The sequence below is a fragment of the Lolium perenne genome, chromosome 5, assembly GCF_019359855.2.
Source record: "Lolium perenne isolate Kyuss_39 chromosome 5, Kyuss_2.0, whole genome shotgun sequence".
Lineage (NCBI taxonomy): Eukaryota > Viridiplantae > Streptophyta > Magnoliopsida > Poales > Poaceae > Lolium > Lolium perenne.
In genome coordinates, this window is record NC_067248.2 from 249,011,617 (window position 1) to 249,033,924 (window position 22,308).

The 22,308-nt window shown below is 44.3% G+C and overlaps 1 long non-coding RNA gene across 2 annotated transcripts; it reads right to left on the minus strand.

The window, feature by feature from the left end:
- Positions 1-5,076: 5,076 nt before the first annotated feature.
- Positions 5,077-7,388, minus strand: LOC127302607 (uncharacterized). Of its 2 annotated transcripts, XR_011745743.1 has the most exons (5): positions 7,267-7,388; positions 7,120-7,183; positions 6,680-7,054; positions 5,907-6,167; positions 5,077-5,141 (listed from the first exon to the last, which is right to left on the minus strand). It is a non-coding gene; the product is annotated as an uncharacterized lncRNA (long non-coding RNA). The 2 variants fall into 2 exon arrangements; XR_007852966.2 differs by having other exon boundaries at positions 6,680-7,183.
- Between the last annotated feature and the right edge of the window lie 14,920 nt (positions 7,389-22,308).

The following is a 22,308-nucleotide window of genomic DNA, read 5'->3' on the forward strand; positions in this document are numbered from 1 at the left end:
GAGAAGACGGGGCGATATTTATGTGTGGCGAGTCAATGCTGTGGGCTGTGGGCTGCGGGCGGTGGGGCCCGTCTGTCAGAGGATGAGGTTAGCTAAGTGCTGAACCGGGGCCCGCAGGTCGGTGAGAGGCACGGTGGGGTCGTGGGGATAAGAGGGTTGATCCGTGGGACTCCCACGGTGGGAGTGTTCTTGATGGGTTTGGTCGGGTGTTCGCTTCGAACACGCTGAGCGGCTGCAAAAATCTTCTTCTTACGCAAACTACTACAGAGTATACTCATGTTCAAAAAAAACTAGTACTGTACTACAAATCAGTCGGCTGGAAAAATGCCTACCACCAGCCTCCTTCCCATAGCAATAGAAATAACATGTATCCTCAATATTTTCCCTATAGTATGCCAGGTCACCAAATTATGGTGCAAAAAGCTCTGCCAACGGTAAAAGATAATTTGGAATTTAACATTTTACTCTTTTTATGTCGAAAATGTTACATCTTTCTTCAACACTTTTCTATCGCATATTCAACAATTTTACCCAACTCATCCGAAATTACAAGAGCACACATATAACATTGGTGCACTTCCTTTGTGTCATATACACAAAAATCATTGTACCACCTTGCTCATACTTACAAGTCGCAACCCGTATGTAACATTGACAAAAATCCCAAAAGTTCCTCTTCTTTTTTTGAACAAAGAAGTGGATCATATATTAGCGTAGCACGTGGCCGGTACAATTTTCATACAGGCCCTTTACATCACTCGTCCTAAAGAACCGAGAATTTGAAGATAAGGCTTGTACTTTTACAAGAAACACCCTAACAGAAACACTGAAAAAGCAATCAAGACCTGGGTATCTCTGCCACCAGCCGCCGGCGTCCTCAAGGCGTTGCAGCCGAGGAGCTGGGCGAGAGCACTCGAGCGCCACTTTCCGGCGAGAGACCGTCATCGCTGGATACCTTGAGGCTTCCGGGGACGAACCACTTGGCAACATCTAGGCGTCGAGCTCCAGCAGACATGACGGAGAGTAGCCTCCGATTTGGAGGTTGTAGATTGGCCTCCATGGCCAAGGATAGCCGTGGTAGGATTGCCACCGGCTTGGAAGCACTTGTCGAGGAATATCCACCGTCGAAGATGCGGAGTCGAAGAGCAACTGCACCATCCACCTTGAACAGCACAGGGCTCCTCAGCTCCTCCTAGTAGATGCTGATGTGCAGCATACTGCATCTCCCCTTCTCCCCCCCGCCACCATGGTCGGCCAGAGAACAGCGAGACTTGCAGAGGCACCCTTTCTTCTCCTCCTGCCGCCACGGCCGACCAGAGAAGATCCAGGTGCTTGCTCCAGCAAGCTGAGCTCAGCAAGAGCGGCTTTATTGATGGAGACTATGGTAAACGTCGATTGATTCATCTCCGGCCACCGGAGCTGAAGAAATCGAGCAGAACACCCTATGCAACCACCGATCTGGCCGAACAGATTGGAGATTCTTCTCCAGACTACGGGCATATAGCCCAGAAGCAGCCTAACTACGAACCTATACAGGGGCCGGTCTCCATCCCTCCAACCCCTCCGGCCGGCGAGGCCGTCGGAGAAGGTGGAGGAAGGAGCCGGGGGCGACTTGGTGACTCTCAAGGAAGAAGAGGAGGAGAGCGGTGCGGGGTGGGGAAAGTGTCCCAAAAGTTCCTCTTCATCAACGACCATGGCAGCACCACCATGGACGATTCAAGCTCGCTCGCATCGAATCCTCTGTGTCAGATTTGGTAGGGATTTTGACCCCTTAAATCCCCTACCAATTTGCCTCGCCGGAGTTTGTCAGGGCCAAATCGGGTCAAAATCCCTACCAAATCCACTATTGGATGTCATCTTGTTTGGAAGCGGCGCAAGTTTGGAGGAGCAATCGGCGGAGGGCACGTGGGAGGAGAGCCGCGTCCTGGCCGCTTTCTAGGGGCGAGAAGGAGCAACTGCGGCGACGCCCGACATGCAGGAACCCCGTCAACATCGGTGGCCAGAAAGAAAATAGAGGATTCCCAACTGGTGAGGCTGGGTAGGCATGTCAGAGGTGAGCAAAGCGGCGGCCTTGCGTGGCGGCAGGTGAGGTGGACGTCCGTGCGGTGGCGGCGCGGCGCTCGTTGCGGAGCTCAACAGCAGTGGCGCGTGTAGCATAGCTCGGCATAGCTACAGCCAGCTAATAATTAGAATTTTCCTTAAAAAATACATGTACCACTAATTATTTGTGTAATACAACCTTCATTTCAAAATAAAATGTCACAATTTCATTTAAATGTGGATCTATTTAGATGTTTTATTGCATAGATAATTAGACATATTTGTATTAAAAAAGTTGCGACAGTTATTGGAACGGAGGAAGTAGGCTGTACAATAGGTCTTAGATTGAGTTGATTAACAACTGATCTAATGACTAGGACCCACAAGAAAGTAAGTGATATGTGTCGTTAGCGGTTCACATGTAATCGGTTGACAATGTACACCGACTAATCTACTCCCTCAGTCCTGTAAAACATGTAAATAATGTCTAGATGCATCTAAATTTGAATAAAGTCAAGATAATTTGTATGGGACAAAGGGAGAATGAAATTTTAAAATAAGTTGGACTAACCTTTTTGAAAAGCTTTTTTTTGTTACATTCAATAAAAATTGGTCAAAATTCTGAACTTTTTCAACATGTGTATAGTCAACAAGCATCCGATACGTTGTTAATCACTGACTCATGGCCTCGTCAGATTTGCTATTAATCAACTTAGTTTTAGATTTAGACTTGTATGCAACATATTACATAGTTTTTTTGTTTGTTTCGAAAACATATTACATAGTTGGTGATCTATGATAAAAATGTAAAGTCAATAGTTTGCGTAAATAACAACCTTAGAGCATGTCTAACAGGTCCCGTATTTTTTCGCCCCTTAAAACGCGAGTAGAGGGCCCTGTATTCACTTTTCGTCGGCCGAAAACTCGGCAGAATATTCTGTTTTACGGGGTGGGGATACGGGGTCTGCTAGCTCGGACGAGTTTTCAACCCCTCAAAACAGGGTTTTTTGACAAATTGGATATTAGAACCAACACAACATTCACATAAAATAAATATTTTACATCACACAATAATCGTCATAATTATTACAATAATGTTTTTCGGAAATGTCAACAAATGTTCTAATGGAAGAATTAAACAAATAACAAATGTTTCACACATACAACAATAGGAAATGAATATTTCACACATACAACAATGGGAAATGAATGTAAACTAGTACAAATGCCCGTGCGTTGCCACGGGACGCAAATTTCATTTCTAAATGCACATATATAATATTTCCTTACAGAATACACATTTATTCTAGCAAAGAACTTCAATGGAATCAACTTTGTCCACACTATGATTCAACTCTAATCACCGACTCATTGTAGGCACACATGTTCACAAAAGATGCAAGAAACTTGAAATCCATCGGCGAAAATATTGTTATATTTTTCGACCAAGTAGTCACATAAAAATTCCTTGCCGCTCTCAAGCTTCTCTCTTCACTGTCATTCACGGTGACACGGCGAGCACAAACCTTCCAGGCCTCCCCGCCGCCAGCAAGAATACCATCCCCTCCCTTCGCTGGTGCGGCGAAGACCTCCTCATCCCCTGCCTCTCGGCATTTCCCACGGAAATCGCTCACTTCCCCACCTACCGACCTATGCATCGACGACCGCCCCTTCCCCTGCGTCCCCGCCGAAGAAGGTGGAGGCGCGGAACTCATCTCCATCGGAACCTAGGCATCTATCACTGCGCGCGCCATGGAGGGCTCCGCTGCTGCTTCCAGAGTCGATGGTCGATCCCCTCGCCACTTTGCCTGCAGATGTAGGAGGCAATCTTCGGGCCGGCCCGAATGGGCGCCGTTCTGGCCCGGGAGTCCTACTCTGTGCCATCCCAGCCCGCTGGCGCCGACCTGAGCATCCTTGAGCTCGGCGCAGAGGGATTGGGGTGCTGCCGTCCCATGGGTTCGTCGGCAACAAGGAGCGACGCTGGTCTTCCCACGCTCCTGCAATAAGGAGCGCCGCTGCAACCACCGATGGGTAAATTGGATAGGTTCAGACATAAAATGTGTCCAAATATTGGGAAAATTGGGTCTATTCCATTAAAAGATCCGCTCTTTTGGTTTATAACATCAAAAGCTTCTTGTTTAGGTTTGTACCACCCAAAGATTGCAGCGTTATTGGTTTCGGCCATTCCATCTGCTTCCATTAGAAAGACCTTTATTTTGGCCGGTTAATTAATTTAACTACCCCTCTGGCCAAAACCAATAATCTGAATGCTTCCTTAGCTCTGTTCTTCATCGTGAACTGAACCCACGAGCAGAGTCCACAGGAGAAACGCCGGCCACCCCATAGCCTTCTCGACGGTGACTACCACATCCCCGGAGCCTGGCGGAGGATCTCCTTGGTGGCATGCCTCCATCCCTACCGAATCGCGGTCATGGAGGCATGGAACTAAGCAGCCTGTCCAGCCACCCGAAACCCTAGCCGGAGCGGCCTGCGAGCTCGCCGACGCGGCCGGCCGCCGCCGCCACACTTCGCCCGGCCGAGCGCTATTTCCGTCTGCGGCACGACCCTGAAGCCCGCGACGCCCAGGCTCCCCGTGCTCGTCCCCAACTGCTCTAGATGCAATTTTTCTCCACTGGTCTTTTCTTATTTCTGAGGAATGATGAGAATATTTCCGTGGAAAATGTCTTCTTACAGCTACAACTTGAGGAGTTAGACATTAATATTAGCATGCTCTCCACACATTTGTCATTTTAAGCCCTAGGTGAAGGTCTGCATGAATATTGAGGAGCCTGATGAACATTGGGAAGAATTCAGTTGGTTGTTTCCTCCTCGAAATAGGCTTTCGCCCCGCTATATTAATATAGCACACCACCGATACAACATAGGATGCATTGCTGGGGCAAACAGCGCAAAGCAAGCCCAAAAGAAAACACACAAGAAAGAAAAGAGAAACTAATGCCGAAAGGGTCGGATCAACGAAAACGGAGATGCCTCGCGCCCACCGGATAATGCCCCACCACGCTCCTAGCACTCTGAATCATCACACCAAACTTCGGTACGAGCAGAGTTGAGTATGAATCATGCTAGCAAGCAGTAGCAACCTGACATGCCGACAAGACCTGTGCATCAGCCACTGGACTGGAGGCTGCATCTCAAATGATGCACATAATGGAGCTCATAAAAATTTCAAAGGCAATATTTTGATAAGCGAAATGATGGGTTATGCACATGTTGAGTAATGGTAAGAAAACATACATTTGCTCATAAGTAAGAAATAAACTGGTCTTGTTAAAACAGGGCACTATTGCTTATGTGTCAGAAGAAACAGAAGCACCCATGGGAAGGTAGAGTAAAAGTGGCGTTTTGGGGCTCAAGCTTCACGTAGCTCATTCTTTTTGAAAAATTCGAAAACCCTGTTTGAAGTTTCAACAAAATCTGAAAACAAATCTGCAAGTAGTTACAGATGTATCCTACAATTGTAAAAAATACGAATACGAAATACCTTATATTTTGGGCTATAACAAATGACAAATGTGTAGATCTAAACATCTAATATAGTGAATAGTACACATTTTGAAAGTCCGAAAATTTGTCAGAACTTGTCATTTTGGTCTATCCCGAAGTATAAGGTATTTATCATTGAGGTTTTGAATGATTGTAGAATACCATCGTTAGCTACATCCATAATTTTTTGGGAATATTTTTGAAACCTTAAAACGTGGATTTCAAATTTTTTCCAAAAATCGAGCTACATGGAGCTCGATCTCCAAAGAGAGTTGCAGCTAACTATTTAAGCGGATATTGCAAAATGTCGCCTCAAGTATTGGTACATTGTATGAGGTCTGGATAAGTTGATGAGTTAATACCTCAGGGAGTTCTATATATTCATTAGGAGATACTTGAAGAAATTGATCTACATCTGTTTGCCCGATGCACCATTCAAAGACCTCTTCACTGTTGTCTACAATGGTCAAGTGCATCTGAAAGCCACGCGTGCATCAATTCTGGCAGGTGACTTCAACAACGCAGTCCATCTGGTTATTCATTCACAACATAACCACATATATTTTTGGAATAGTAACTTTAAACTGTTGCAATCGATGTGGTCAAGTCCGAACATGACATATCTGTATATATCAAATAAAATAAGGATGTTAGCAAATAATAATGGCTATAGTTGAAGAAATGCAGTCAAATTCTAAGACACACCAGTAAAGGTAGGTATCCAATTCCTCGAAATAAAGGGTATCTAAGACTAATCTTATTTGTTTTGACATATTGGTTGTTTTCTTAAGTATTGTCAACATCTTAACACAATGACAGGAAAAAGATATATTCTGAAAAACTATTTGAGTTTTTTATTGTGGTAAACTGAACATGTTAAGTTACATATATACTGATGTTAGGTTTCACGCATTATATAACTCAACACAAATCAAAGCTTCAGGAGAATCAACGGTGAGAGGCTAAGCTGATAAGTATGGTTTCACGGATTATATAACTCGACACAATTCAAAGCTTGAGCAGAATCAACAGTGAGAGGCTAAGGTGATAAGTATTCATACTGCAAGCAACACAATGACAGAAAAAAGTTATCTTCTGAAACTGAACTCTAACGAATGAAGATAAGGCTACATACTCGAAATGGATATTTTTTGAAGTCAACTGAACCATGCAAATCATGTGGTAATGTTACACGTGACAGCCGAGCTTCTAGTCTCCTTACACGGGTTTGAAATTCATCCACTGTCCCCAACCCAACATGAAGCCAAGATTCTAATCACCAACAAGCATGAATCTTATCTTCCAATCTGCCAAATCTCGCTCTAAAGGAAGAATGAGGGTGAGAGGAAGGAGTGTACCAAAACCTATCTAAAGAATATCATACATGGGAGCTATCACTTTTGGTCTGCGCCCAAGTGTCACCCGTGCGTCCATACAACCCAGGTTGTGATGTGTGAAGTCAGCTTTAATAAATACCCGTTATTACCAAGGTTACTTTTCTTCCTCATTCCTGGTAAGGGAGAATAATTAGTGCAAGACATCAAAATACGGATTTAGGTGCAATACGTATAATACCTAGTTTTCCATTTGAAGACAAAAAAGCTTGTTCTTCTCCAGCTTTATTGCGTGTATGCTCTTTCTAAAAAAAGAATACAAAATAGTTCAGGCCTAAGTAGCCAAAAAGAACAGATTGCTGCAGAAATCAACTGATTGCATCTGTACCAGATAAGATATAGCAGAGACTTGTTCAGCTGTCACTCTTCCACCGAAAAACCCATGTGCAATTGGGCTGTATGGAACAATTCCACTCCTCAACTCTCCACGGTCCATAGAAAACATGATTTTTTACTGACAGAACTCCAAACAGAGTCAAACTCGATTGCAGAAGCTATAAGAAACTCACCTCAATGCATATAATTTGTGTTTGTGCAAATCCAGAAGTGATTTCAGTCCGTTGTTTCAATATCAGGATGTGTCTTGCTCCTCTTCCAGAAGATCTTGCTAGCCACCAACTCCACGGCACGGATGCATAGATATGCTATGCATTCTCTCAGTAAAATTACATATTAACTGATTTCAGATATGCAACAAACATCTGTATGTCCCTTGCTGAAACCATACAAGGGATAGAAGCTACAAAGCTGAAGTCATTTGCTTATGTTGACAACTTAATTATGTAGGATAAAGTGGATGTATACAGTAAATGAGGCTTGTAGGCATGTATACAGTGACCTGCATACTTGGCCTAAACACCCACTATGGACAAGGTCTACCTATGCATATTAGTAACTAAATAAATGAGCAATAAACAACCATACACGAGAACCACTTAACTGTCAAGAAAATTCAATAACAAATCAAAACTGATACGTTTGCATCTACAACAGAAAGTAGAGACCAATTCACCCATTGTGCAAGGTAGAAAACGAACACAATGAGCATAGGACAAATGATCTTCTACGGTTGAATTTCCATGATTGAACAAACACATCGCAAAATAAGATGCCATCGCTGAATAGTATTAGTGCACCTGCACAATAGCACATCTCATATGAACCTTGAGAGTTTCAGTAGCAGAAAGTAGTCCTCCATAAGACAGTCAATTCCGATGTTACTGGATTATCAATGTTCTGCAAGCCATAGTTGCGTGTAGAAAATAAAAGACCATGTCTACTCTTCTAAGTCAGTAGTTCAATCCTATAATATCCCTACCACTCACAGCGGTAGTTGATGTGGCGGTAGAAATCCACGAGGATGGGCAGCTTCACGTCGTTAGCGACGCTGGTGTCGTCCTCTGCAGTGGCGGTGGTAATCACGGTGAGCGTTGTTGGTCTTAAAACGGAAAGAAAATTATGGACTTGACACGAAAGCACACCCCAGGCGTAGAAGATGCAGACCTGCACAACGTGAGCAGCCGTGTTTCAGTCCAAATCGGGTGTCTCCAATCGGAGCGAATCTGTTTGTCGGGTGAAGAAGTTGGGGAAGAGAGGGCTTACGGCATTGCGTAGTTCTGGTCCGAGCTGCTGGATGACGAGCGCGAAGCTGCGGGAGACCTTCTGGAGCATGTCGTAGCAGAAGGCCCAGTGCTCCTCGGGCGGGATCTGGCGCTTGATCTGCCCCGCCGCCACGCGCAGCTTGACCAGCGCCACCACCTCCTCCGGCCGGGACAGCGCCCCCATTCTCACAAACCCCCAACCCCAAATCAAATCTCCGCTCCCCCACTTCACGGACAACGATCCAATCAAGCAGCGGCGGCGGCAGGAACCGGATGGGCGAGGCGGCGAGCGGGGTAGGAACGCGATGATGCCGAGGCGGGCTGCGGCGTCCATGGGTTCGAGAAACCCTACGTGACCAAGTCGCGATGCGCGTGTGTGAGGACGAGAGGTTGGGCGGAAGCGGCGTAGGCCCAGGTGCGAAACGGGAGTACGACAAGGACGACCAAATTTGTTGACGTATCAAGGGTTGGCAGAATAAGGATTATGTTTAGTCTTTTTAAGTAGTAGAGATAACTCATTGGCCATGCAATGGTGATCAATCAGATCTTGGGTGAGCTGGTGATGAGTCTCGGCATTTTCAATGCCTCGATGAGCTGCAAGAAAAGCTTCAATCCGATACGGGTTCCTCTCGGGCTGCACTCGGGTGCCAACATTATCATAGAAACATGGCAAGTTAAAACCTTTTTCATCTTCAATGATCATGTTGTGAAGAATCACACAACATGTCATGATATCAACAAGAGTTTTCTTGTCCCAAAACCTTGCAGGACCCCGGACAATTGCAAACTTTGCTTGCAAGACACCAAAAACTCTCTCAATATCCTTGTGGCATACCTCTTGATTTTTGGTGAAGCAAGCTTCCTTTTTTGTCAAATCCTTGTCCTTTTTCTCTTTTATGGACTTGACAAGGGTTGCATAGTTAGGGTAAATACCATCGGTGAGGTAGTACCCCATGGTGTACTCATTGTTCATAACTTTGTAGTTACAAGTTGGAGCTTCACCCTTAACTAGTCTTGCAAACAAAGGGGATCTATTCAAGATGTTGATGTCGTTGAGTGTCCCCGGCAGTCCAAAAAAAGCATGCCAAATCCATAAGTCTTGAGAGACCACAGCTTCAAGAACAATGGTAGCATCACGGCTTTTGCCACAATACATTCCAAGCATCCCGGCCACCCCCTCTTTTCATTGATCTCCATGAGCCTTTTTGTATCTTCCTCATTTGGAGCTCGGAGATACGTCTCTCCATACAACTTGATCACCATCTTGGCAAACATACGCACGGAATCCGTGGTTGTTTGCACACCAATGCGAAGGTACTCATCGGTATAATCTGCTGGTATACCGTATGCAATAACCCTCGTGGCGGCAGATATTTTTTGATAAGGGCTAAATCCCATGACTTGGGCAGCGTTTCTTCTTTGCTTGAAATAATCGCAATTTGCCTCGCAATCTTTGACGATTCTCTCGAACAAAGTCCTACGCATTCGGTACCGTCTACGGAAGAGGCGGGGAGGATAGTTCGGTACCTCGGCAAAATAATCTTGCATCAGCTGTTCGTGGCCGAGTGCGCGGTTCCGTGGAATGCACATACGCCCCATCACGGATCCTTTCCGCTGATCCAGCAGCTTGGCGCGGTCCTCCATGTGCTTCATGCCGAACAGGAGCAGCATCATCTCCGTCTCGTCGTCGTCGAGCACCTCCTCGATGTCCGAATCATCGGAATCCGACGAGGACCAATCGGTCGATGTCGCCTCCAAATCCGCCATGTGCACATCCTCCGAAGCCATCTACCACGGTGTACCATACATCAGCCCCAAACACGACCATTCTACCGGCGAGAACGAAGAAGAACGCGGCGGAATACTCACCGGCGAAAACGGCGGAGAAGACCGTGGCGGAAGGGCGGCGGCGCGCGCGGAGGGGCGCGGATCTTCGGCGGGGGTGCGGCGGAGGTGCGGCGGGCGTCGACGCAGCTCGGCGCGGCTCGGCGGGCGGCGGAGGGGCGCGGATCTGACGGATTCCGGCGGCGGCGCGCGGGGGAAAACGGGTGGGGGGAACTAAAATGTCCGCGCGCGCTTTCGGAATTGGGATACTGGTTTGGCCCTCTATCCCCGTTCCCACCCCGCACAAGTAGGGGGCGAAGACCCGCCCCGTAAACAAAAACAGGAAAAATCGGAGCAGGGGCCGTTTTTACTGGGTCTGCTAGACGGCCGGGTAGAGCCGAAACCCGTATTCTGGCGGTTATTATACGGGTTTGGCCCTTTTAAGGAGTCTGTTAGACATGCTCTTAGTAGGTGGTCCGTGTAATATGCTCATGACCTTTTTTTTTAGCTTCATGGCTGGTATACGACTTTGATCGGAGTTCAGACCGCCGTACCGGCTGAGAGCCTGAAAGACGGCCTGGTTGGCGAATCTCGGCCGTCGGGTCGTCAGCGCCCATGTGTCAGACCGGCGCGGCTTGTCTAACTTGCTAGTAGCAAGTCACCAAGCTACAGTCCTCTAACTTGCTGTTAGAGCCATCAGATTAAAATTGAATGGCACAGATCCCTCTTCATGGTACTGTTCACGGTACTGTTTACTACAACTGTAGCGCGTATTGTCAACCATCAGATCAACATCCAACTGTATAAAATGAACATAAGTTAGAGGTATTGTTTGTCTCTGCCTTGTATATTGCAAGTTAGAGAATCCGGAGCGGCGTCAGACGGGGTAGATCTTGATCACTGAGGCATCCACGTGAGGAATGGGTTTTGCTCCCACGTGATTCGGTGGGTCGTTCTATGATTAGGATTTGTACCTTGTACGGATTGCGTGTCACACGGCCTCATCCGACATCAATCGACTTTTCCTAACGTCGTCAAAAAAAAGGTACTCCATCCATTTGGTAACATAGGACGTAGTGTTAGAACACAAGAATTATGTGGTATAAGAACTTTTCTAATGTGGTTTTACATGGCATGAAAATGGCACAGCTTCAAACATAGCTCTGAAAAAATAGTCAAACATTTCCTATATGAAGATAAAGCTTTTCATCTAAAATAATGAGTCTACGTCTGTACACCCAAGTTCTAGTTTGGCTCAATCCATGGCACCGCTATATTATTATTTTTAAACAATTAATACAACGTATATTTATTATAACAAACACTACATGGTAAACATACAGGAGCTGGCATATTAATGTTCTGCAACCAATACACTGCTAAAATATTGCGTACAAATGGTACATTACACCACTAAAATATCGTGTGCAACCATTGAAGTGGTCAGTCAACAACATCAGGAGTACAAACACCAGTATGTTAGGGGAAATTGACAAGATCCGAAGGCTCATACCTAGAGAATTGTAACCTTCCATAACCATCATTAAAGCCGTGAATGAGATCTCGTCGTCGAACAAAGGGTCAAGAATACTTATTGTAGACGATGTCATCTCCATTAAGGCCGACGCCAAAAATATGACGACAACCAAACCCTAACCTAACAATCTATTGAAAACCTTCTTTTATTAAAAACTTCAGGCATAGATCGTGTTCCCCACCGCTCCCACAATGACGAGACCGTCCAGATGAAAGAGAACCGACCTATGGAGGATGCGGAGGAGGAGGCGACGACTACCATGACATAAACCTAACTCAACAAACACTCCTTTTCCATTTTCAAAATAACTCAATATTTATGATATGTCTGAGGTATTAATGTAGTAACTACTCTAGGGGACAAGCATTTTGGCCCGTTTTTAAGTAAGTCTTTAACGCATTTAAAAGATGAATTTATGAGAAAAAATATCACGCGTACATCTTGATGTTCTATGTGCTTGCAAAGTTGTTTCACAAAAAATCAAAACTTGGTGTTAAAAGGGACAAAGTTCGATTTAAAAAAAGCTTTTCACGAGACAATGAGACATTTGTTTCACTTTTTTACAGATGACACAAAAATATGTCACTTGTGAAATTTGGTGTGCACACATAGAATGTCGAGATGAACGCGCGAAATTTTTGTTTGGAATTTCTTTGACATTTTTAAAATATGTTTCCGGTGGCAGGATCATATGCATGCAAGATCAAAAATGAGTTTCCGCTCCCCTAGGTCACAACTTTGTCTTACAAAATATAACACACGGTATATTATGTGCTCAAGGTATCCTAACATAGCCAAATGATGAGACTTGACCAAAAAGGAATGATGGTACACGGCTAGAGAAGGGGGTTGGGGGAGAAGAAGACGTTAGTGGAAGGAAAGCTCGGTGGAAAGTGTGAGGTCAGAAGGATGATTAATATGCACCACCTAGGGTTTTTAGGATGGCCTAGTAGAAACACGACGACGTCCTTGCTGAATATTGACGATAGTAATTGTGTTGACATGTCGAGGTCGAGAAAGTAGAAAGAAGCACTACTCAACTAGGGAACAGTGGCAGACCCAAAACAAAGTTTCAGTGACGGCCAAACTCATGAGTGGGGGCATCTCTTTGGAAAATTCAAATGATTCAAAGAATTTTCTTATAAATATATAGATATTTTAGTGCAATTCAGAAATTTGAGTGGGGTCCACGGCCCCCACTCACCCCTTCTTGGCTTCGCCCCTACTAGGGAAATAAGGTTGACAACAACAATAGCAACAATTACCTCAACGATAGGCACACGTTGGGTTTAGAGGATGACTCGACAAGGGGCTAGGGTGCGAGTCCTCAATTTGGCTCCACGATAGAAGGAGGCGATGCGGCAATTCAACGGTGGGAAGCTAAAGAAGGGCATGAGCAAACACGTCTAGAAAGGATATGTCGACCACTAGAGGAAGACAACAAAGTGAGGGTGTCGCGCCCTAAGCCTAGGGGTGACGAATGGTCACCCTACTCAACTAAAGTAGGTTGGTTAGGGACACTAGACTCCATAATGAAAGTTCATGGGTTATGGTGGCAAATGTTGATGGCATGTATAATAGTGATATCTTAAGAGTTCCATGTACATATGATAAAACACTGAGGTGGATAAAAAAGAAAATTGATTTTTTTGGCATCTCTTAATTAAGAGATTATCTCTTGACAACAATCTCTGCCACCACATATCTAAAAATGCCTGATTAAATAAAGATAAGATTAATAAATATCCCATTATATATATATTATTATATACGTGGTGAGTTAAAATAAGACGGTCTTGTTAACCATTTTATATGGCCTGATAGAGAAGGTGGAAATGTGCCGTGCGTGCGCCAATTTAGACAAGATTGTTCTCTAAAACCATCTGCATTACCGGTCGATTCATTGGTGTCATCAAGATTCGGCAATACAATAACTTAGACGTGGCGTTGAGTTGCAAGATAACATAACACGATCTGACCCTGTCACCAAGGAATCACATGAGCAAAGTCGCGCGTCGCTCACCTACGTACGTAAGCAGTAGCATTCCCACTGCCAAGGTTACGTCTCCCTAGCTAAGCAGCCCGTGTGATGGGAGAATTTGGCGCCCGATTCTACAGAACCATTCAGACGTACACATACGGCTTTAAAATACAGCATCGAACTTTGGACGGCATTCAGACCTAGAAGGCCTTTAAAATACACCAATGCCGATCTTTGGATGAGCACCGGCTGCTCTAAAATACACGGCACGAGGTCGCGTCCATGGCCACGCGACCAAGACCTGGGCAAGTCGACGGCCTGCGATGGGAACGTGCCACCGCCGGCGGGTCGCGCGGTGGATCCCAAGTGAACTGTTCGTGCTTGCTTATCCGGCCATGACGGCAAAGCAGACCTGTTCACTAAGTTCACGGCAATGATCGCAACGCAACAAACAATTCAGATCCAGATGACAGGATCAGATGATAGTAGTAAAATACAGAGTCTTCGTTGCCGTGGTCGTCTCTGAGGTGTGAAATTCCACCCCATTTCAGGTGGAAAAGAAAGCTACTGGTAGTACATTTCAACTAGCCCTTGTAGTACATTTCAACTGAATCTCATGGTGTTGATTCACATTACCAATTCAGCATGTGATGAAGGCGACGGTTTGAGCCACTTGACAAGCAGGAAAGCGAAGCTCGTAAGGCCGTACCGGTACAGCAACGATTATTGGATTTGATGAGGACAGCAAAAAGGCAAGAACACGCCATGTTTATTGGACGAAGACGTCTGGACGTGTCCTCTTTATAGCGCCGTGGATACAGATTATACTGTTTTTTTTTTCGAAATGGGGGATATGCCCCAGCCTCTGCATCAAAAAGATGCATACGGCTGCTTTATTACCTTATTCAAGTCCAGTTTTAACCTTATTACAACTCAAGTCTCATGTCAAATTGATCTGAAAATCAACCAACGCCTGAAAAATAAAGCAAAAGACAAAGCGGCATCATAAAGTGATCCTATGATCAAGCCGCCACCCACACCAGCTGAAGAAATCCCATGCTACCGTCTCCAGTCGGTTGCACCCATACTCCATGATATCCCGCTGCTCCTCGGACTGGAGATAAGACCACATACGGATCCAGTGAATAACCATAGGGAGAACCTGCAAGAAAGGTTGTTTTGTCGGTTTGTTAAAAACAGTATCATTGCGCATATTCCAAATAGCTCAAAGAACAGCGCAGACTCCCACCCTAATTTGAACCAAATCCTTCTTGGCAATACCGCTTAACCAATTACCAAAGAGATTTGTAATGTTTTTTTGGGGGGGCCAAACTGAAAGTCATAAAAATAATGCGCCATATGATTTTAGCTAAGGGACATTCAAAAAACAAGTGCTGGATAGATTCATCTTTGTCACAAAAAGCGCATTTCTTACAGCCTTGCCATTTACGCTTAGCGAGATTATCTTTTGTTAAAATAACTTTATGATGCAGGAACCACATAAAAATCTTGATTTTTAGTGGCACTTTTATCTTCCAAATAAACTTTTTGAGGTACTTTGTGTCATCGTCTAACAAATCAAGGTACATTGATTTGACAGTAAAAGCACCAGAATTTGTAAGATTCCAAACGAAAACATCCTTATCATCAGATAATTGAACATACATTAAACGATGCACTAGCTCTAACCAAAGCGCCCACTTGTTGGGTGTTAGAGTCCTCCGAAATGTTATCTGGAGTGGTTGATATTGTAGGACATCGGCCACCGAAACTTGTTTTCGGTCAATTATATTATAAAGAGTCGGATATTTCTGAGCTAAAGGAACGTCACCTAACCACGTATCTTCCCAAAACATAGTATCTTTGCCATGTCCAACTTTAAACAATCCCCGGCTGAAAAACTCTTCTTTAACTTTCATCAAACTTTTCCAAAAGGGTGAATCAAAGGGTTTAGCTGTAACCTGTGACAAGGTTTTAGAATTTAGGTACTTGTTTCGCAATAATTCCTGCCATACCCCATCTTCGTTTATTAATTTAAACAACCATTTACTAAGGAGACACCTATTTTTTGACTCTAAAACTTCAATCCCTAAACCCCCCCTGGTCCTTTGGTCGGCATATAATGTTCCATCTAGATAACCTATATTTCCGCTTATGCCCATCACTTTGTCAAAAGAAACGTGATCCATAGAAGTCTAGCCTCTTCCTCACCCCCACTGGTATCTCAAAAAATGAGAGCATAAACATTGGCAAACTTGTTAGCACCGAATTGATAAGAATTAATCGATCCCCATAAGATAAAAGCTTCCCTATCCAACTACTCAATTTTCTTTCGAATCTATCCTCAATAGGTTTCCATTCGCTATTTTTTAATTTCCGAAAGTGAATAGGAATGCCTACTGTATATGGGATGTTCATTGCTGCCTCTCGTGGCCCTTCCATGGACCGTTATTTGGCGCTGGCCATCGTGGCCCTCTGTCCTGCCGCCGGAGTTCATCGCCTTTGTGGCACACAGGAAGTTCTAGAACTCCTACAAAATTATCGGAAAAAACCACTACAGGAAAAGCAGGAGAAGAGGAAGTGGAACACAAACTTTGTAGTATTATACTATTCTGTGAGATTATCATGCTTTGTTGTACTCAATCTTCAGTTGAATTGGCCTACCAAACCAGTTCTTCACTTGGCCCAACATTTGGGAAACTATGATTGGCTAACGGAAAACTAACCAAAGTACTACCAAATGCGGTCCATCAATTAAAGCTCGTGTTTATAACGTAACAGGAACAAGCAACTGTTCTACTACTTGAAGAGTGGGAATGGATTGATGATGTAACAGGAAAGTACTGCATTGCAGCCCACCACCACACCTCCCCCACAAAGTAACATCAATCTGGTAGTTAACAACAGAATTACGTACTGTTGATGCTGCACAGCGGAACATTATCGATCTAATCATAATATACTACCTAACCAGGCAACCAGTCGCATTCCAGCATTCATCGCAGTAAACTAGTCATGGGTCCATTCATCTTTAAGCACACCCCCAACCCCACAATGACAACAACATACCCAAATAATTCCTTTTGACCTAAATAAACATATCAATCAGGCTTAGTCCTCCCAGTACTTGACCATCTCCACAACTCGACAAAATGACTATCTTTACCTTTTAGCTTATCCGCGAATCCCACCATGCATAGTAAAAATATAATATAAATGCTTAAAGGCCCCGAAGAGGTGATAATATATGTAATGGCTGAAAAACAAAAGGCTGGAACCATATGGCTTTACTTCAAAAGGAGCAAGAAATACCCAATCATCCAAGGTTTACTTTACCATTTCTACATTTAGACTGGAAAGTAGGCCTAAATGTGTAAGGGCACAAAAGGGAGAGGTGATATACAGCTCAGTTCCACATCATAATTTTTTGTGGAATTTGGCACGTGCCAGTTTTAGGACGAGGAGAGAAACATTTAGCTAGATGCGCTCAGCTAAATTAGCTATCCTATCGTTTTCCCTGCCTCTGTTCCATAGAGACCGCTTGCATGTGCATCCTAGTCAAATCCATATAGGCTAAATCAGTTCCACTAGTATAATGGAAACAAGCTGACAAGGTGGAAAATTTCCGTGTGTTCTAGAAGACAATAAAAGTTATGCTTGTAAACTCGTCGTAGACTCAGGCTGGTGGAGGAAATGCAACGGCGGCTGGCGCTCATCTGTTGATCGATCAAGCTGGAGCAGATATGGAAATAGATACACAAGATGTTGCCGCTGATGATAACATAGACACCTGAATTCCTGTCTTGAGCAAACAATTCTTGTCCTGGTTCAGTTGTCGTGCTTTTGGTCCCAAAACTTGTTTTTTGTTGTGATGGATGCACTTGCTCCCTCTGTGAGGGTGCGCAGGATGGTTCCTAGAAACTGATGTGATAGTTTGGGTAGTTTGTTGTTTTGTTGTAAATATAACCAATAAAAACGGTTGACGATGTATTTTCGTTATCCCTGATAATGAAAATCCGATCCCAACATGATAAGAGGAAGAGGAACAATTATTCGAACATCTCTATATGCGGACGATGCGGCCGTTTTTGTGGATCCCAAGAAGGAGGACATTCAAAATCTTTCCTCCATCCTCGCCTTATTCGGAGAAGCTACCGGTCTCCTCACAAACTTCCAAAAGAGCATGGTCATTCCCATTAGATGTCAACATATTGACATTAACGAGGTGCTTGATGGGGTTCCAGTGATCCGCGCTTCCTTCCCAATCAAGTACTTGGGGCTGCCCCTATCGGTTTGGAAGCTCAAGAGGATCGATTTTCAACCGTTAGAAGACAAGATGGCCGGCAAGCTTGTTACTTGGGATGGGAAAAATATCAATGCAGCCGGGAGAGGGGCCCTTGTCAAATCCGTCCTCACGTCCCAAGCAATTTTCCATCTAACCCCGCTCAAAATCCCACCGGGGTGCATCACTTCCATGAATAAAATCGAGCGTGCTTTTCTTTGGGCCGGCACCAAAGAGGTCACCGGGGGAAAGTGTAAGTTGAATTGGGAATCGGTGTGTAGACCCAAGAAGCTTGGCGGTTTGGGCATCCTACATCTCGAGAAATTTGCGAGGGCTCTTCGGTTGAGATGGCCTTGGTTTGAATGGCGTGACCCGAGTAAACTTTGGGTGGGCATGGGTACCCCTTGTGATGACGTGGATATGGAGCTCTTCTATGCCTCCACCACTATCTCCATTGGTAATGGGAAGATTGCTCCTTTTTGGGATTCCCCGTGGCTCGACGGAAAAAAGCCCAAAGATATTGCCCCGCTCATATATGAGGCCTGATGGCGTGTAACTCACACGTTCGTTGGGAACCCCAAGAGGAAGGTATGATGCGCACAGCAGCAAGATTTCCCTCAGAAAGAAACCAAGGTTTATCGAACCAGGAGGAGCCAAGAAGCACGTTGAAGGTTGATGGCGGCGGGATGTAGTGCGGCGCAACACCAGGGATTCCGGCGCCAACGTGGAACCTGCACAACACAACCAAAGTACTTTGCCCCAACGAAACAGTGAGGTTGTCAATCTCACCGGCTTGCTGTAACAAAGGATTAACCGTATTGTGTGGAAGATGATTGTTTGCAGAAAACAGTAGAACAGTATTGCAGTAGATTGTATTTCAGTATAGAGAATTGGACCGGGGTCCACAGTTCACTAGAGGTGTCTCTCCCATAAGACAAACAACATGTTGGGTGAACAAATTACAGTTGGGCAATTGACAAATAAAGAGGGCATGACCATGCACATACATATTATGATGAGTATAGTGAGATTTAATTGGGCATTACGACAAAGTACATAGACCGCCATCCAACTGCATCTATGCCTAAAAAGTCCACCTTCAGGTTATCATCCGAACCCCCTCCAGTATTAAGTTGCAAAGCAACGGACAATTGCATTAAGTATGGTGCGTAATGTAATCAACAACTACATCCTTAGACATAGCATCAATGTTTTATCCCTAGTGGCAACAGCACAACACAACCTTAGAACTTTCTGTCACTTTGTCCCGGTGTCAATGCGAGCATGAACCCACTATCGAGCATAAATACTCCCTCTTGGAGTTACAAGCATCTACTTGGCCAGAGCATCTACTAGTAACGGAGAGCATGCAAGATCATAAACAACACATAGATTTAACTTTGATAATCAACATAACAAGTATTCTCTATTCATCGGATCCCAACAAACGCAACATATAGAATTACAGATAGATGATCTTGATCATGTTAGGCAGCTCACAAGATCCGACAATGATAGCACAATGGGGAGAAGACAACCATCTAGCTACTGCTATGGACCCATAGTCCAGGGGTAGACTACTCACACATCACACCGGAGGCGACCATGGCGGCGTAGAGTCCTCCGGGAGATGATTCCCCTCTCCGGCAGGGTGCCGGAGGCGATCTCCTGGATCCCGAGATGGGATCGGCGGCGGCGGCGTCTCCGGAAGGTTTTCCGTATCGTGGCTCTCGATGCGGGGGTTTCGTCACGGAGGCTTTAAGTAGGCGGAAGGGCAAGTCGGGAGGGGCACGGGGGCCCCACACCATAGGCCGGCGCGGCCTAGGGGGGGGCCGCGCTGCCCGAGGGGGTGGGCACCCCGTGGCCCCACGTCGGTTCATGTTCGGACTTCTGGTAGCTGCGTGGACAAATAGGCGCCTGGGCGTTGATTTCGTCCACTTCCGAGAATATTTCCTTACTATGATTTACGGAACCAAAAACAGCAGAAACAAAGAATCGGCACTTCGGCATCTTGTTAATAGGTTAGTTCCAGAAAATGCACGAATATGACATAAAGTGTGCATAAAACATGTAGATAACATCAATAATGTGGCATGGAACATAAGAAATTATCGATACGTTGGAGACGTATCAGCATCCCCAAGCTTAGTTCTGCTCGTCCCGAGCAAGTAAAACGATAACACGAGATAATTTACGGAGTGACATGCCATCATAATCTTGATCATACTATTTGTAAAGCATATGTAGTGAATGCAGCGATCAAAACAATGTATATGACATGAGTAAACAAGTGAATCATAAAGCAAAGACTTTTCATGAATAGCACTTCAAGACAAGCATCAATTAAGTCTTGCATAAGAGTTAACTCATAAAGCAATAAATCAAAGTAAAGGCATTGAAGCAACACAAAAGAAGATTAAGTTTCAGCGGTTGCTTTCAACTTGTAACATGTATATCTCATGGATATTGTCAACATAGAGTAATATAATAAGTGCAATATGCAAATATGTAGGAATCAATGCACAGTTCACACAAGTGTTTGCTTCTTGAGGTGGAGAGAAATAGGTGAACTGACTCAACATTGAAAGTAAAAGAATGGTCCTCCATAGAGGAAAAGCATCGATTGCTATATTTGTGCTAGAGCTTTGATTTTGAAAACATGAAACAATTTTGTCAACGGTAGTAATAAAGCATATGTATCATGTAAATTATATCTTATAAGTTGCAAGCCTCATGCATAGTGTACTAATAGTGCCCGCACCTTGTCCTAATTAGCTTGGACTACCGGATCATCACAATGCACATGTTTTGACCAAGTGTCACAAAGGGGTACCTCTATGCCGCATGTACAAAGGTCTAAGGAGAAAGCTCGCATTGGATTTCTCGCTATTGATTATTCTTCAACTTAGACATCCATACCGGGACAACATAGACAACGAGATAATGGACTCCTCTTTTATGCATAAGCATGTAACAACAATTAATAATTTTCTCATTTGAGATTGAGGATATATGTCCAAAACTGAAACTTCCACCATGGATCATGGCTTTAGTTAGCGGCCCAATGTTCTTCTCTAACAATATGCATACTTAACCATAAGGTGGTAGATCTCTCTTACTTCAGACAAGACGGACATGCATAGCAACTCACATGAAATTCAACAATGAATAGTTGATGGCGTCCCCAGTGAACATGGTTATCGCACAACAAGCAACTTAATAAGAGATAAAGTGCATAATTACATATTCAATACCACAATAGTTTTTAAGCTATTTGTCCCATGAGCTATATATTGCAAAGGTGAATGATGGAATTTTAAAGGTAGCACTCAAGCAATTTACTTTGGAATGGCGGAAAATACCATGTAGTAGGTAGGTATGGTGGACACAAATGGCATAGTGGTTGGCTCAAGTATTTTGGATGCATGAGAAGTATTCCCTCTCGATACAAGGTTTAGGCTAGCAAGGCTTATTTGAAACAAACACAAGGATGAACCGGTGCAGCAAAACTCACATAAAAGACATATTGAAAACATTATAAGACTCTACACCGTCTTCCTTGTTGTTCAAACTCAATACTAGAAATTATCTAGACCTTAGAGAAAACAAATATGCAAACCAAATTTTAGCATGCTCTATGTATTTCTTCATTAATGGGTGCAAAGCATATGATGCAAGAGCTTAAACATGAGCACAACAATTGCCAAGTATCACATTACCCAAGACATTAATAGCAATTACTACATGTATCATTTTCCAATTCCAACCATATAACAATTTAACGAAGGAGAAACTTCGCCATGAATACTATGAGTAGAAACTAAGGACATACTTGTCCATATGCTACAGCGGAGCGTGTCTCTCTCCCATAAAGTGAATGCTAGGATCCATTTTATTCAAACAAAACAAAAAACAAAAACAAACCGACGCTCCAAGCAAAGCACATAAGATGTGATGGAATAAAAATATAGTTTCAGGGGAGGAACCTGATAATGTTATCGATGAAGAAGGGGATGCCTTGGGCATCCCCAAGCTTAGACGCTTGAGTCTTCTTAGAATATGCAGGGGTGAACCACCGGGGCATCCCCAAGCTTAGAGCTTTCACTCTCCTTGATCATGTTGCACCATACTCCTCTCTTGATCCT